The sequence below is a fragment of the Onychomys torridus genome, chromosome 11, assembly GCF_903995425.1.
Source record: "Onychomys torridus chromosome 11, mOncTor1.1, whole genome shotgun sequence".
NCBI classification, from domain to species: Eukaryota; Metazoa; Chordata; class Mammalia; order Rodentia; family Cricetidae; genus Onychomys; species Onychomys torridus.
In genome coordinates, this window is record NC_050453.1 from 87,204,357 (window position 1) to 87,215,515 (window position 11,159).

The following is an 11,159-nucleotide window of genomic DNA, read 5'->3' on the forward strand; positions in this document are numbered from 1 at the left end:
CTTCTTTATTTTGGGACCTTCTACATAAGAGACAATGTCTAAATTGGTTAAAAGAATAAATTAGATAAAAATAAGTTATAATTACTAATGACAGCCGGGCAGCGGTGGCACGTGCCTTTAATCCCAGCATGTGGGAGGCAGAGGCAGGTGGATCTCTGTTGAGGCTAGCCTGGGCTACAGAGTGAGTTCCAGGAAAGGCGCAATGCTATGCTGAGAAACCCTGTCTCAGATAAAAAACGAAAGTATAATTACTAATGAGTATATATTAAAGAATCAGGGATAAACATGCACACCTATAATCTCATGAGTTCAAGGCCAGCCTGGTCTCCATAGCAAGTCCCTGTCTTTAAAAGAAAAGTAAAATTGTGCTCTTCAACAGCTGCAGTGTGAGAGCTGTAAGTTATCTTAGCAGAACAATGAATTCTTTCTCAATGAATTGGTTGTGTAGTGTCTTAGTTTTCTACTGCTGTGAAGAGACATTATGACCAGGGCAACTCTTATAAAGAAAAATGTTTAATTGGGGCTTGCTTACAGTTTTAGAAGTTTAGGCCATTGTCATGGTGGGATGCATGGCTGAATGCTGATCATTGTGGTGATGGAGAAGTAGCTGAGAGTTCTATTCCAGATCTGTAGGCAGCAGGAAAAGAGAAAGCCACTTGGCCTGGCTTGGCCTTCTGAAAGCATCAAAGCCAGTAATACGCTTCCTCCAGCAAGGCCACACCTACTCCATCCTTCTCAAGTAGTGCTACATCCTGACGACTAAGCATTTAAATAATATGAGCCATTTAGGGGTCATTGTTATGCAAACTACCACATGTAGTTTGGTCAGTCTCTGAACAATAAGAATTAGTATACATTTATTTAAATACACTTGAAAATAAGAATTTTTGTGAATCTGAAGTTCAAAGAACTATTCTGTATAAATTAGTCATATATATCACCAAATGGTGATAGTGTTGATAAGTGGATACTTTAATTGCACTTTATTTTTCACAAGCAAGATCTTACTATGTAGCCCTAGATGTCTTGGAACTCCACTATGTAGACTATGCTGGCCTCAAACTCAGAGACTTACCCACCTTCTTCTGTTTCCCAAGTGCTACAAGGTATGCGTCACTATGCTCAGCCCCTCACACTTAATTTTTGTATATTCTTTAAGTCCTCTGTGTTGCTGTGTTTGGAGTTATTACTTCATTCCCTAAATCTTTTTTTTAGGGAATAGATTTATTTGTAGAATCTAATATCATTACACTTCTGGAATGGTAGGATTTGCTTCATAAGCCATTTTCATACTTGTGTGTCTGTGTTTCATGATCTGTGGGGGCACATGTGTGAACATCAGGATGCCTTTGTGGAGTCATTTCTTTCCCTCCACGCTTCTGTGCACTGAGCTATCTTGCCAGCCCTTCGTGTGTTTTTTGTCTAAGAAAGCAAAGGAGCTTGTGTGTACCTGCTCTGCTCCGGGTTCTTGACCAGTATAGTTTTAGGCTGACATTTTCTGAGCAAACAAGACCCTCATGGCTGCTCATCGTTACGAGCTGCACACCACATGACTAGAAGTGTTTTGTTCCAGTCTGAGAAATCACAGACACTGGTCTTCTATGCCAGCAGAGAATAGACTTATGAGGTCCCCGTCTGCTGGCAGGAAGCCAAGATGAATGCAGGTCACACTGAAAAGCACCCTTTGCCATAAAGCTGCCCCAGGGGCCAAGCATTGCCAGTGAGTTTCTTTGGGTTGGGCTAAGACTTGGAAGGAATAGGGCTCTTTGTTTATTTTGAGATGAGATCCGATTTCATTGCCTGATCTCAAGTGACCTCCCGTGTCACCTCCCAGGTGCTAGAACTATAGGTACTTGGTACCAAGTACAGCTTGGAATGAATGTTGCTCATGGCAGAAGATTTTATTTGTTTTATAAATATTGTATATCAGGTAAAAATACTGTATATCAAGTAAAAATATGTGAATTTCAAAAGTAGACAAATATGTTAGAGTATATGTTTTAAAATTTGTATAAAGTATAAAATGTAGAGCATACACCTTGTCTAATAACTCTAGCACACAGCATACTTAAATAAAAATATTTATACACTTGTTCAATGGAGGGAGGAGCTAATAGTACTTAAGTATAGTGATAGAAGTACTAGGGAATATGAATGCCTGTTTTTATATATCTTTAAATACTTTTAATCTCCCCAAATAAAAATCAGTAAAAATGACAGGTGATAGGAGTTAGTCTCAAGCTCTGGAATATAACGGAAAACATTTTTTTTTCTAATAGACAGAAAAACAGAATCATAAAGTTAGTTATCAGTCAAATGTCCTTTAGACAGGTTCTGTCCATACAAACTGCCTGGTTGGTCTGAGGCAGGCTCTGGCCTCCACTTTGAGAACTCAAATGGAGAGATCCTTTTTTCCTTCGTCCATATCCATGGCTTAGCAGGTACTACCATCTCAGTCCTTCACTTTGAATATCTTGAACAAAGATGAACACGACATTGAAGATAGGATTGCATTTTGGTGGAGGCACACACCTTCAATCTTAGCACTCAGGAGGCAGGAGCAAGTTGGTCTACACAGAGAGTTCCAGGACAGCTAGGGCTGTACCATAGAGCAGGGGAAATCAAAAGAAAGAAAATAGGATTGTGGCTAACAATAGCATTTAATGCCAGTCTTGAGGGTGTGGGGAGTAGTGATTCTCATACTCTTATGCTCTCATATTGCCCTTTTTCATGTGGAATGAAGTGCTCAGAGAGGGACACTGAGAAGCTTCCTGGCAGCTAGCTGCAGTAGAATCAAAACAAAAACTTTAAGAGCAGCTGGTGGGGGTTAAGACAAGGATAGAAACTCAGGGATCTCCATTGAGTGTGTTCAACATTTCTTGTAGTTACACTACTAAAATAATGTAGATAAACTCAGTATTTGATCTTGCAGGTTTCCAGATTGTGTTGGTTGTATATATAGACTCACCTTATTTTTATTAAATTGGGGGGGGTGAGTAGCAGAATAACAAGATCCATAAATATTTGAATATATGTATTTGTAACATTTAGAAGAATCTGAGTAAGTGCAAGTATCAGGAAGATGTGTGAAAATGGATCATATTGGTGGTCAACCAGGAAGAGGAGTTTCAAGTTTCAAAAGTAGGGGGTTGGCTTAGTGGTTGAGAGCACTTGTTCCTGCAGAGGACTGGAGTTTGGCCCCAGCCTCCAATGATAGCTCATCACTATCAATCCATCACGTGTTGTGCACATAAATGCATTAATTCAGAATACGGATACACGTGGAGTAAATCCTTTTTTAGCGTTAGAATTGAAATGTAATATATCAATATGGGCTCAATCAAGAGATTCTGCACTTCGTTGTGGTTTGAGCTGCTAACAGTGGTTTTAGGCACTTACTTGATTGGTTGAAACCGAGCTTAACAGTGGCTACTCCATTAACATAATGTAAAAACAAGTATTCAACAACTTTAGGGACTAAAAAGCTGGAGGAAATGTCAGTGCTACCCACAAAGTCGTTATACTCCTGGGGGAAGATACAGAATCCATCCCCTAAATCAAAGCTTAGATAGGTAAAAGGAATAATAAACAGTCAAGGTCAGTAAATCAGTATAAAGTATAAGAAGGTGTAGATAACTCAGATTATTTCAGTCTGTGTTGTACTTCAAGCAGTCCAAGACCCTGTGGACCAAGAACATAAGAAAGGCCTCTCCATCACTAGGAGTCCCTTACACACTGCCTGAAGCAGTGGAATAGCAGAGAGCTGAAGCTATTGGAGTTGGCTGGACAGCTCTATGAAGGCACAAGACTTCTGTCTTGATACACTGGACACACTGGCCTGAGCTTCCAAATGATGTTGGTCTGAGAGAAGTCACTGCTACATGGTTGCTGTGACTGGAAGTTGCCAAGAAACTACACCAAACAGCAAAGGGGCTATATCACCTTTACCAGCTCGTCTCAAAAGTCACTGTCACCATACTCGTGGCTGAAATAGTCGCAGGAGCCCATCCAGTTTCAAATGGATAGGACAAGAATTCCTCCCACCTATCACCAGAAGGGATGCCAAGCTAACATAAGAAAAGTGGGTTGACAGACAGTGATGGGCTTCCTCATCACATGCAACATGAAGTGTGTTGATGTGAACCTAATCTGCCAGTAGACCTAATTGCAGAATCTATTGGGAAGAGGACACAAAGAACAAATCAGTCAAAATACATGGGCTATTCTCCAGAAAAGTGGCTGGTTTCTCCAAAAAGCCAGTTTTGGGGGGTGTGGGGAGTAGTGATTCTCATACTCTTACGCTTTAGTTACAATTCAAGACAGCAGAATATTTGAGCCTTGACTGGACCCTGTTTTATAAAAAGGGATGGTGGAATTGAAAAGGTATGAATGTAATATTAGATAACTTGTACAGAATTATGAGTTCTCTCAGACAACATGAAAATGCTATTGCTCTGGTGACTGCTGGTGAGTGTTCTTTATTTTAAAAGGTTCATGCTGAACTTTGCAGGTGAGGAGTGAGACATGAATTATTGTAATATTCTTAACTTACTTCAGAATTAGCACTCCAAAAAAAAAAAAAAATACTTAAACATAGACCTCCCTAAAGTGTGGTTAAACAAGACTGGAAGATTTTGAAGAGGGAGCTCGGTGCTTGACTGAAGGCTGGCATTGTCTACACATTTAGCACCAGGGTGTGAACCATCTGAACGAGGCAGTGGCGGCTCCTCTCCATATGCAACTGGTCAGTCACCTTTCTTTTCTGAAAGTCAAGGCACTAAATGTAGAGATTTCTTGGAAGAACTGTAGGACTTTGGTCTCAATCCAAAGATGTCTATAAGAATTGTCAGTGCATTCTTAAAGGCTTGAGATGGCAATGTGGTTATATAAAAGATCCATATGTGGAGAAGTCTCGAATATTAAAAAATGCTATAACTGAAGATATGTCAAAATGATAGTTACATGAGGATGGAGTAATCAAAATGCAAGCACAGTGGGTATATAGCACTCTTGTAATCAGCTGTCAATAGATGTTAATTGCCAAAGTGATGTGTAAACATGTACAAGCATCATTCCTCTAGGGGAAAACTATTAAAATGTTTCCCTAGATTTCTGCTCTAGGTTTTGCGACAACGCAGAGAATTAACCTTTGACTTTTCTTCTCTAGCTGTTAACTGAATCTTCCACAAGGTTTAGACACTTCCTATGGAAAATGCAGCTAAGTCCCTTCTCCCAATTTTCAAAATGGTGCAGGGAAAGAAGTCATAGTTACTTACATGTGATCACTAAGTCCAGGTCTGCTGTGCTTAAGGAAAGTTTTTAGCCTTGCTTAGACCTCTGCTTCCTCAAAACACTGGACCAAACCCAAGAGGCAGTGTCAAGAGAAAAACCTCCATCCCTTTTAGTACATTTAAGTTGTGTAAGTCACAGATGAAGTTTGGCTCTCCCTCACTGTGCCAGGAGCAGAGAATACGAGTCTTGCTGAGCTGTATAAGTGGCTCACACTTAATTCCAGCACATGGGATGGGAGAAAGAGGCCAGTTTGATCTACATTAAGGAGTTTGGGGCCAGCCAGGGATACCTTTACTGGGCTGCTCAGTGGGTAAGAATGCTTGGCATGCAAGTATTGAGATCCTAGTTTGAATCCCCAGTACCCACTTAAGTAAACCAGGCATGGCTGCATATGCTCGTAACCCCAACATTAAGAGACAAAGCAGGGTGGATCCTGGGAGCTTGCCAGTTAGCCAACCTAGCCAAAATCTCTATTTTCCGATGGGAGACTTTTCAAAGCAATCGGGCAAATAGTGATAGGGGAAGACACTCATCTTCTCTAGCTTTCACATGTGTGCCTGTGACCTTGCACACTGCACACACTTGCATGTACTACACTCAAAAAGATCATTTGCCAAGGAGCACTCGTATTTTCCCAGACTCAAGCTACTGCCAGTTCCTCTGAGGTTTAGCCTCTAAGTGCAGGAATACAGAAGCTGAGGTAGAGCGATGCCTAACCATCAGACAACCAACACTTTTGTGACATGCCCCCATTCCTGCCTGCCAAGTCTCTTCTCTCTTACTGCTTCGGAAGCCACTTAGCTTAATCTCTTTAGTGATCGATGAGGCAAGAGAGGGAGCTAAGAGACCATTTTATAGACAATTATGCTTTGTCTGTTTATATGAGGCAAGGGAGCATAACAGCCTGGCTGCCTTCACACGAGGAAAGGAAAATACACAGAGAAAGACAATGCTTCTTTTAGTAAACCCTACCAAATATTGCGAAGTTATATCAAGAAAATGTCATGAGGAAAATCTTGGGCCAAAACTTAATGGCAGATACTTCTGTGTAATAAAATGAATTGATTTGTTCTTTGTTTCTAAATTTCATGAAGTATTGTTTATGTTCCTTTTTATGGTAAAAAAAAAAAATATGTCACAGAATTTACCATTGCAATCATTTTGAAGTGTAATTAAGTATTGTTCATCCATCAGTGTTAGTCTTAGCTCTAGGATTTTCTCATCCCCTGCCACTCTCAGCTCCTGGTAACCTCTATTCCACAGTTTCTTCTGAATTTGTCTGCATTGTGCTAAATGAAACAAGCCAGATACCTAAGGCCACTGGTATATTTGATCCTTGATGTCCAGCTTGTTTCACCAAGCAGAATGTTTTTGAAGATTCATCAGACTGGCTGAGGTCGGAGTTTCATCCCCTCTAAGACTGATTTTGGAAATAACCGTGGTTTGTTGTCTGTTGATGGACCTTTGGAGCTTTCCTGGCTTTGCACTGTTGTGAACACTACTGTCGTCAACACTGACGTGCAGGTGTCTCTTGTAGTCCCTGTTTTCAGCTGTTCCGAGTCCTTTCCCAGCAGTTGATCTTGTGGGTCATATGGTGATTCTGTGTTCCATCATTTTTCATTCTAGCCAGCACTGCCTGAGAGTTCTAGCCTCCTCATTCTTGTCAGCATTTGTTATTGCCCTTGTTTATTATAGACATCATGGTGAGTATGAAGTGAATTCTTTATTTTTAGTATCAGAAAAAGCTAATTAATAGTTTATAGCAACCAAGAATGAGGTGGTAATTAATTGTGTTTGGGTTTTGGCAATAGGAATGTAGCCCTTTACAAGCTTCTGCTTGTCATCTGTTGTTAGATACTTTTTACTAGCTCTTTTTTTTTTTAACTTTAGTTTTGTTTTCTAAGGTTTTTATATTTATTTAACATTTAAAAAATATTGTCTTAAAATATTATATATCCCGATTGCTTTTTATTATCTTATTTAATCTTGTGCCAAAGCTAGGCCTCAGACTTGCTTGGTCACCCTATAGACTGGAAACATGAATAGCACTAACACAGCTCAGCTTGTGCCTGACGCTTCTGTAGATCAGATCCATGGAATCAATACCCACACACAGTTCTGTCCCATATTTCAGAAAAGAACCTTCAGGCTATGTGCAGGACGAGACAGGACAGAAACCACTTAGGATTTTTTAAATTGTTCTTGAAATTTACCAAGAGTAAGTGTACATGCTTACCCTTGCATGCCCTTATAATTGGGTTTAGAATCTGACCATGTTTATTTTACCTTTTATATAATTCAGATGCTAAAATTTGAGGACAGTACAAATCACATCAGGAGTTTGGAGGCAGAAGGGATGTTTGCTATTAAAGACAAGAAGGAGTGTTCCCTTAGCTGTCAACACCTCCATACAGCAACCAAAACAAGGAACCACCCTTGGTATACCAATAGCCAAACTTCAATTCCTTACACAGGTCATCAAACGTCCCACTAATTTCATTCTGTTCTGGGATCTGATCTGGTGTCTCAGAACTTAACACTTTTAGACACTGAGTATTTCATTATTTCTTAGCTTAATTGTATCAGATGCCAGGATGATGGAAGACCACTCTCTGGTTTTAGAAAGTGATAGGACTGTAGGGCCAGGGAGGTTTCCTCTCTGTTCTCTGACTTTCCCCTGGAATAACTGTCAGGAAGCATTAAAGTGCACAGGGAGAATATCAGCATCGCAGTGTGGGGCCAGTCCTAGGGATATGGTTGCCCACTAGCCCAGCTCTGTTCTGAGGCTTACACACTTTGCTGACAGCAGAAGGGAATGTAGACTCTTTGAAGAGTTATTACTGGGCAAATGAGACAGATGCTGCCTGTGAACCTTGAATGATCCCAAAGGGATGCATATTGCCCAGGTATGGTTATACTTCAGCCTTTTCCCAAAGACATGGGATTATTTTCCCTTTTGCAGTCTGTTTTGAATGCAGATAAAGTTCCAGAGGCTCTTCCTCCTCATGGATAAGCAGACAATAAGCTTCTCTTTACAGCAAATAGAGACCACCACAGAAAACTACACTGAGCACAATGCAGAGATCAATGTATCATGGGGAGCCCTATCCTGGTGGATACATACATCACAGCTCTTGCAACATCAGGGAACGTCATGGAAAAGGTGGCACAAATATTACAAGAGCCATAATGTAGTTAGAGTTTCCTGCCTGGCCCAGTCAGGACAAATCTCTTACCCGCCAGTCCCACAGTTGCTCAGACCCAACCAAGAAAGCACACAGAAACTTACATTGTTTACAAACTGTATGGCCGTGGCAGGCTTCTTGTTATCTACTTCTTCTATCTTAAATTAACCCATTTCTGTTAGTCTATACTTTGCCACATGGCTTGTGGCTTACCAGTGTCTTTACATGTTGCTTTTCATGGCGGCGGCTGGAGGTGTCTCTCTCCAACCTTCTACTTCCCAGAATTCTCTTCTCTCTTGTCTTGCCTATACTTCCTGCCTGGCCACTGGCCAATCAGAACTTTATTTACACAGAGCAATATCCACAGCACCATAATACTAGGAAATGTGCTGTCAAACAGTCTATCATAGAAAGGATTGCATAAGCAAGACCTGGATAATGGCTGTGTCAATAGGCATGCTAATGAAGGAGGGGGAAGTCTTCCATGGTCATTTCCACCCATGGACAAAAAAAAAACTACAGGCCATTGATGACTGCGGAAAGAGGGAGAGTTCTCATATCCCAGGGACGATCCCCATCAGTCCTGAAACCATATACACACAGACAGCAAAAAATGGGCTCAGCAGGTTGCATTTATAGATCTGTGCACACATATTAGGTAACTAATAATCAGAGAAGAGGCTACTAATCTGAGAGTGAGGGCGAACAAGGAAGGAGCTGGAGGGAAGGGACTTGAGAGAGGCTAGAGGGATGAGAGGGAGGGGGAAAGATATATTTTAATTAAAATTTTTTTTTAAAATCCTTCCATTGAATACCATATTCAAAACTACCACACAGAATTTTTCAAGTATCATTTTTTCTGAGGTCCAGAAGAGTCTGATGGGAACCTGTCAACCCAAGGTGGTATAATCTGGCAGTTATTTTGGTCATGTCATGATGAACTGCAACTGGTATAGCAAGAGCCTAGTAACAATCACTATCTTTGGACTTCATTATTGCTGTTGTTTTTGTTTTGAGACAAGGTACCATGTAGCCTAGGCTACACCTTGAACTTGCTGTATGACTAAGAATGACCTTAATGGCTGGTCCTCTTGCCTTCACCTCTCAAGTGCTGGAATTTTTAAATGAGGCTGGCCAAACAGAGCGTAGAGTGGGGGCTGATGATGCCAGTGAGATGAGCCAAGTTACTTAGGTGACTGTTTTGGGCCATGCATTACCAGTTTGCTTAAAGATGGAGTTCCACCATAGTGACATCTTTTAGTCAAGGCTATATGGTGAGGTTCCAATCAAAATTCTGAACATGGATGTGCAGGTAAGTTTCCTTGGTTGGTCACACTCTAACACTGCTGAACATCAAGCCTGCCTGGGGAAAAACAAAACAGCAAGCACAGAAGGGTCAAAAGATAGGGCTCTGCTGGATTCCGGTTCTGTCCAGGCCATGATCGAATGACCCTTTGGTCTGGCAGAATGATAACTTAGGCTGGCAGCTTCCTTCCACTTGGAGTCTTTTTGAGTCTTGAAGGACACTTCAAAGCAGGCCAACTAAAGCAGCACTCCCAGCCTGGGACTATAACAGCAGCTTTGTGTTTGAACCCTCCAGACTGCCCTGTGCCCTTCTTGGCCAACTCTGAGCTGTGTCCTTTCCCTGTGATAAACAAAACCACAAGAACAACAGCTTTCCCGGAGCTCTGGAGACTGTCTGGCAAGCTCCCCTTCCCTGAAGAGACTGGGCACCCTTCAACTTGCAACTAGTTGTAGAAGTTCAGGGGATTGTGTCCTTAGATCCATCAGGTTATTAATGCTGGGCACTGAGATCCGTGAGAGAAAGATGAATTCCTTTTGCTGTTTGTAAACAACTGCATTTCTTTTTAAAAACAAAGTAAGAAAACAAAAATATGTACTTTACCACACACATAAAAGTGATGTGTCCAACGGAAAAGTTTTAATAATATAGAGGATAAGAAATCTTGGAGTGCAGGGTGAGAAGGCTTAAGCAGATTTGCATGGGAGCCTTCAACTTAAGCAGAAGAGAACTGAAACACACACACACACTGCCGGTAGATTTTACCAAATTTGTTCAGTGATTGTGATGATAGTGGTGAATGCCACAGCACACTAGTGGAAGCCAGAGGACAACCTCCAAGAGTCACTTGTATTATGTGGGTCCCAGGATATCCAGCACATAATCTTGAGGCTTGACAGCAAGAGCCTTACCTGTTGAGCCTTCTATCTGGCCCAGTGGCATTGTTTTGTTTGTTGGGGTTGGTGGTGAGCAAGTGATGAATGAAAAAAAAAAAAAAAAAAAAAATGTGATCTAGCCTACAGTAGGATACTATCAGCAGTAAAAAGAAATTAAATACTGTTAGGCGTACTATGGAAGAACCTTTAAAGTTATGCTAAGTCAAAGAAGCCAGCACAACAAACGGCATATTATTAGAACTCCATTTTGTATGAACAGGCAAATCCAGAGACAGATTTGTGATTGCCTATGACTGGGCACGACGTAAGAGGAAATGGGGTGTAACTGCTAATGACTACAGAAGTTCTGTGGAGGACGACAAATTGGTTGTGGCCATAGTGAGTCTCTATTCTAAAACCACTTTAAATCGGTGTTCTGGTATGCGATTGCATCTGCCTTGATAACAAGGTGAACACCATCTTCAGCGAAACTCAATTATCACA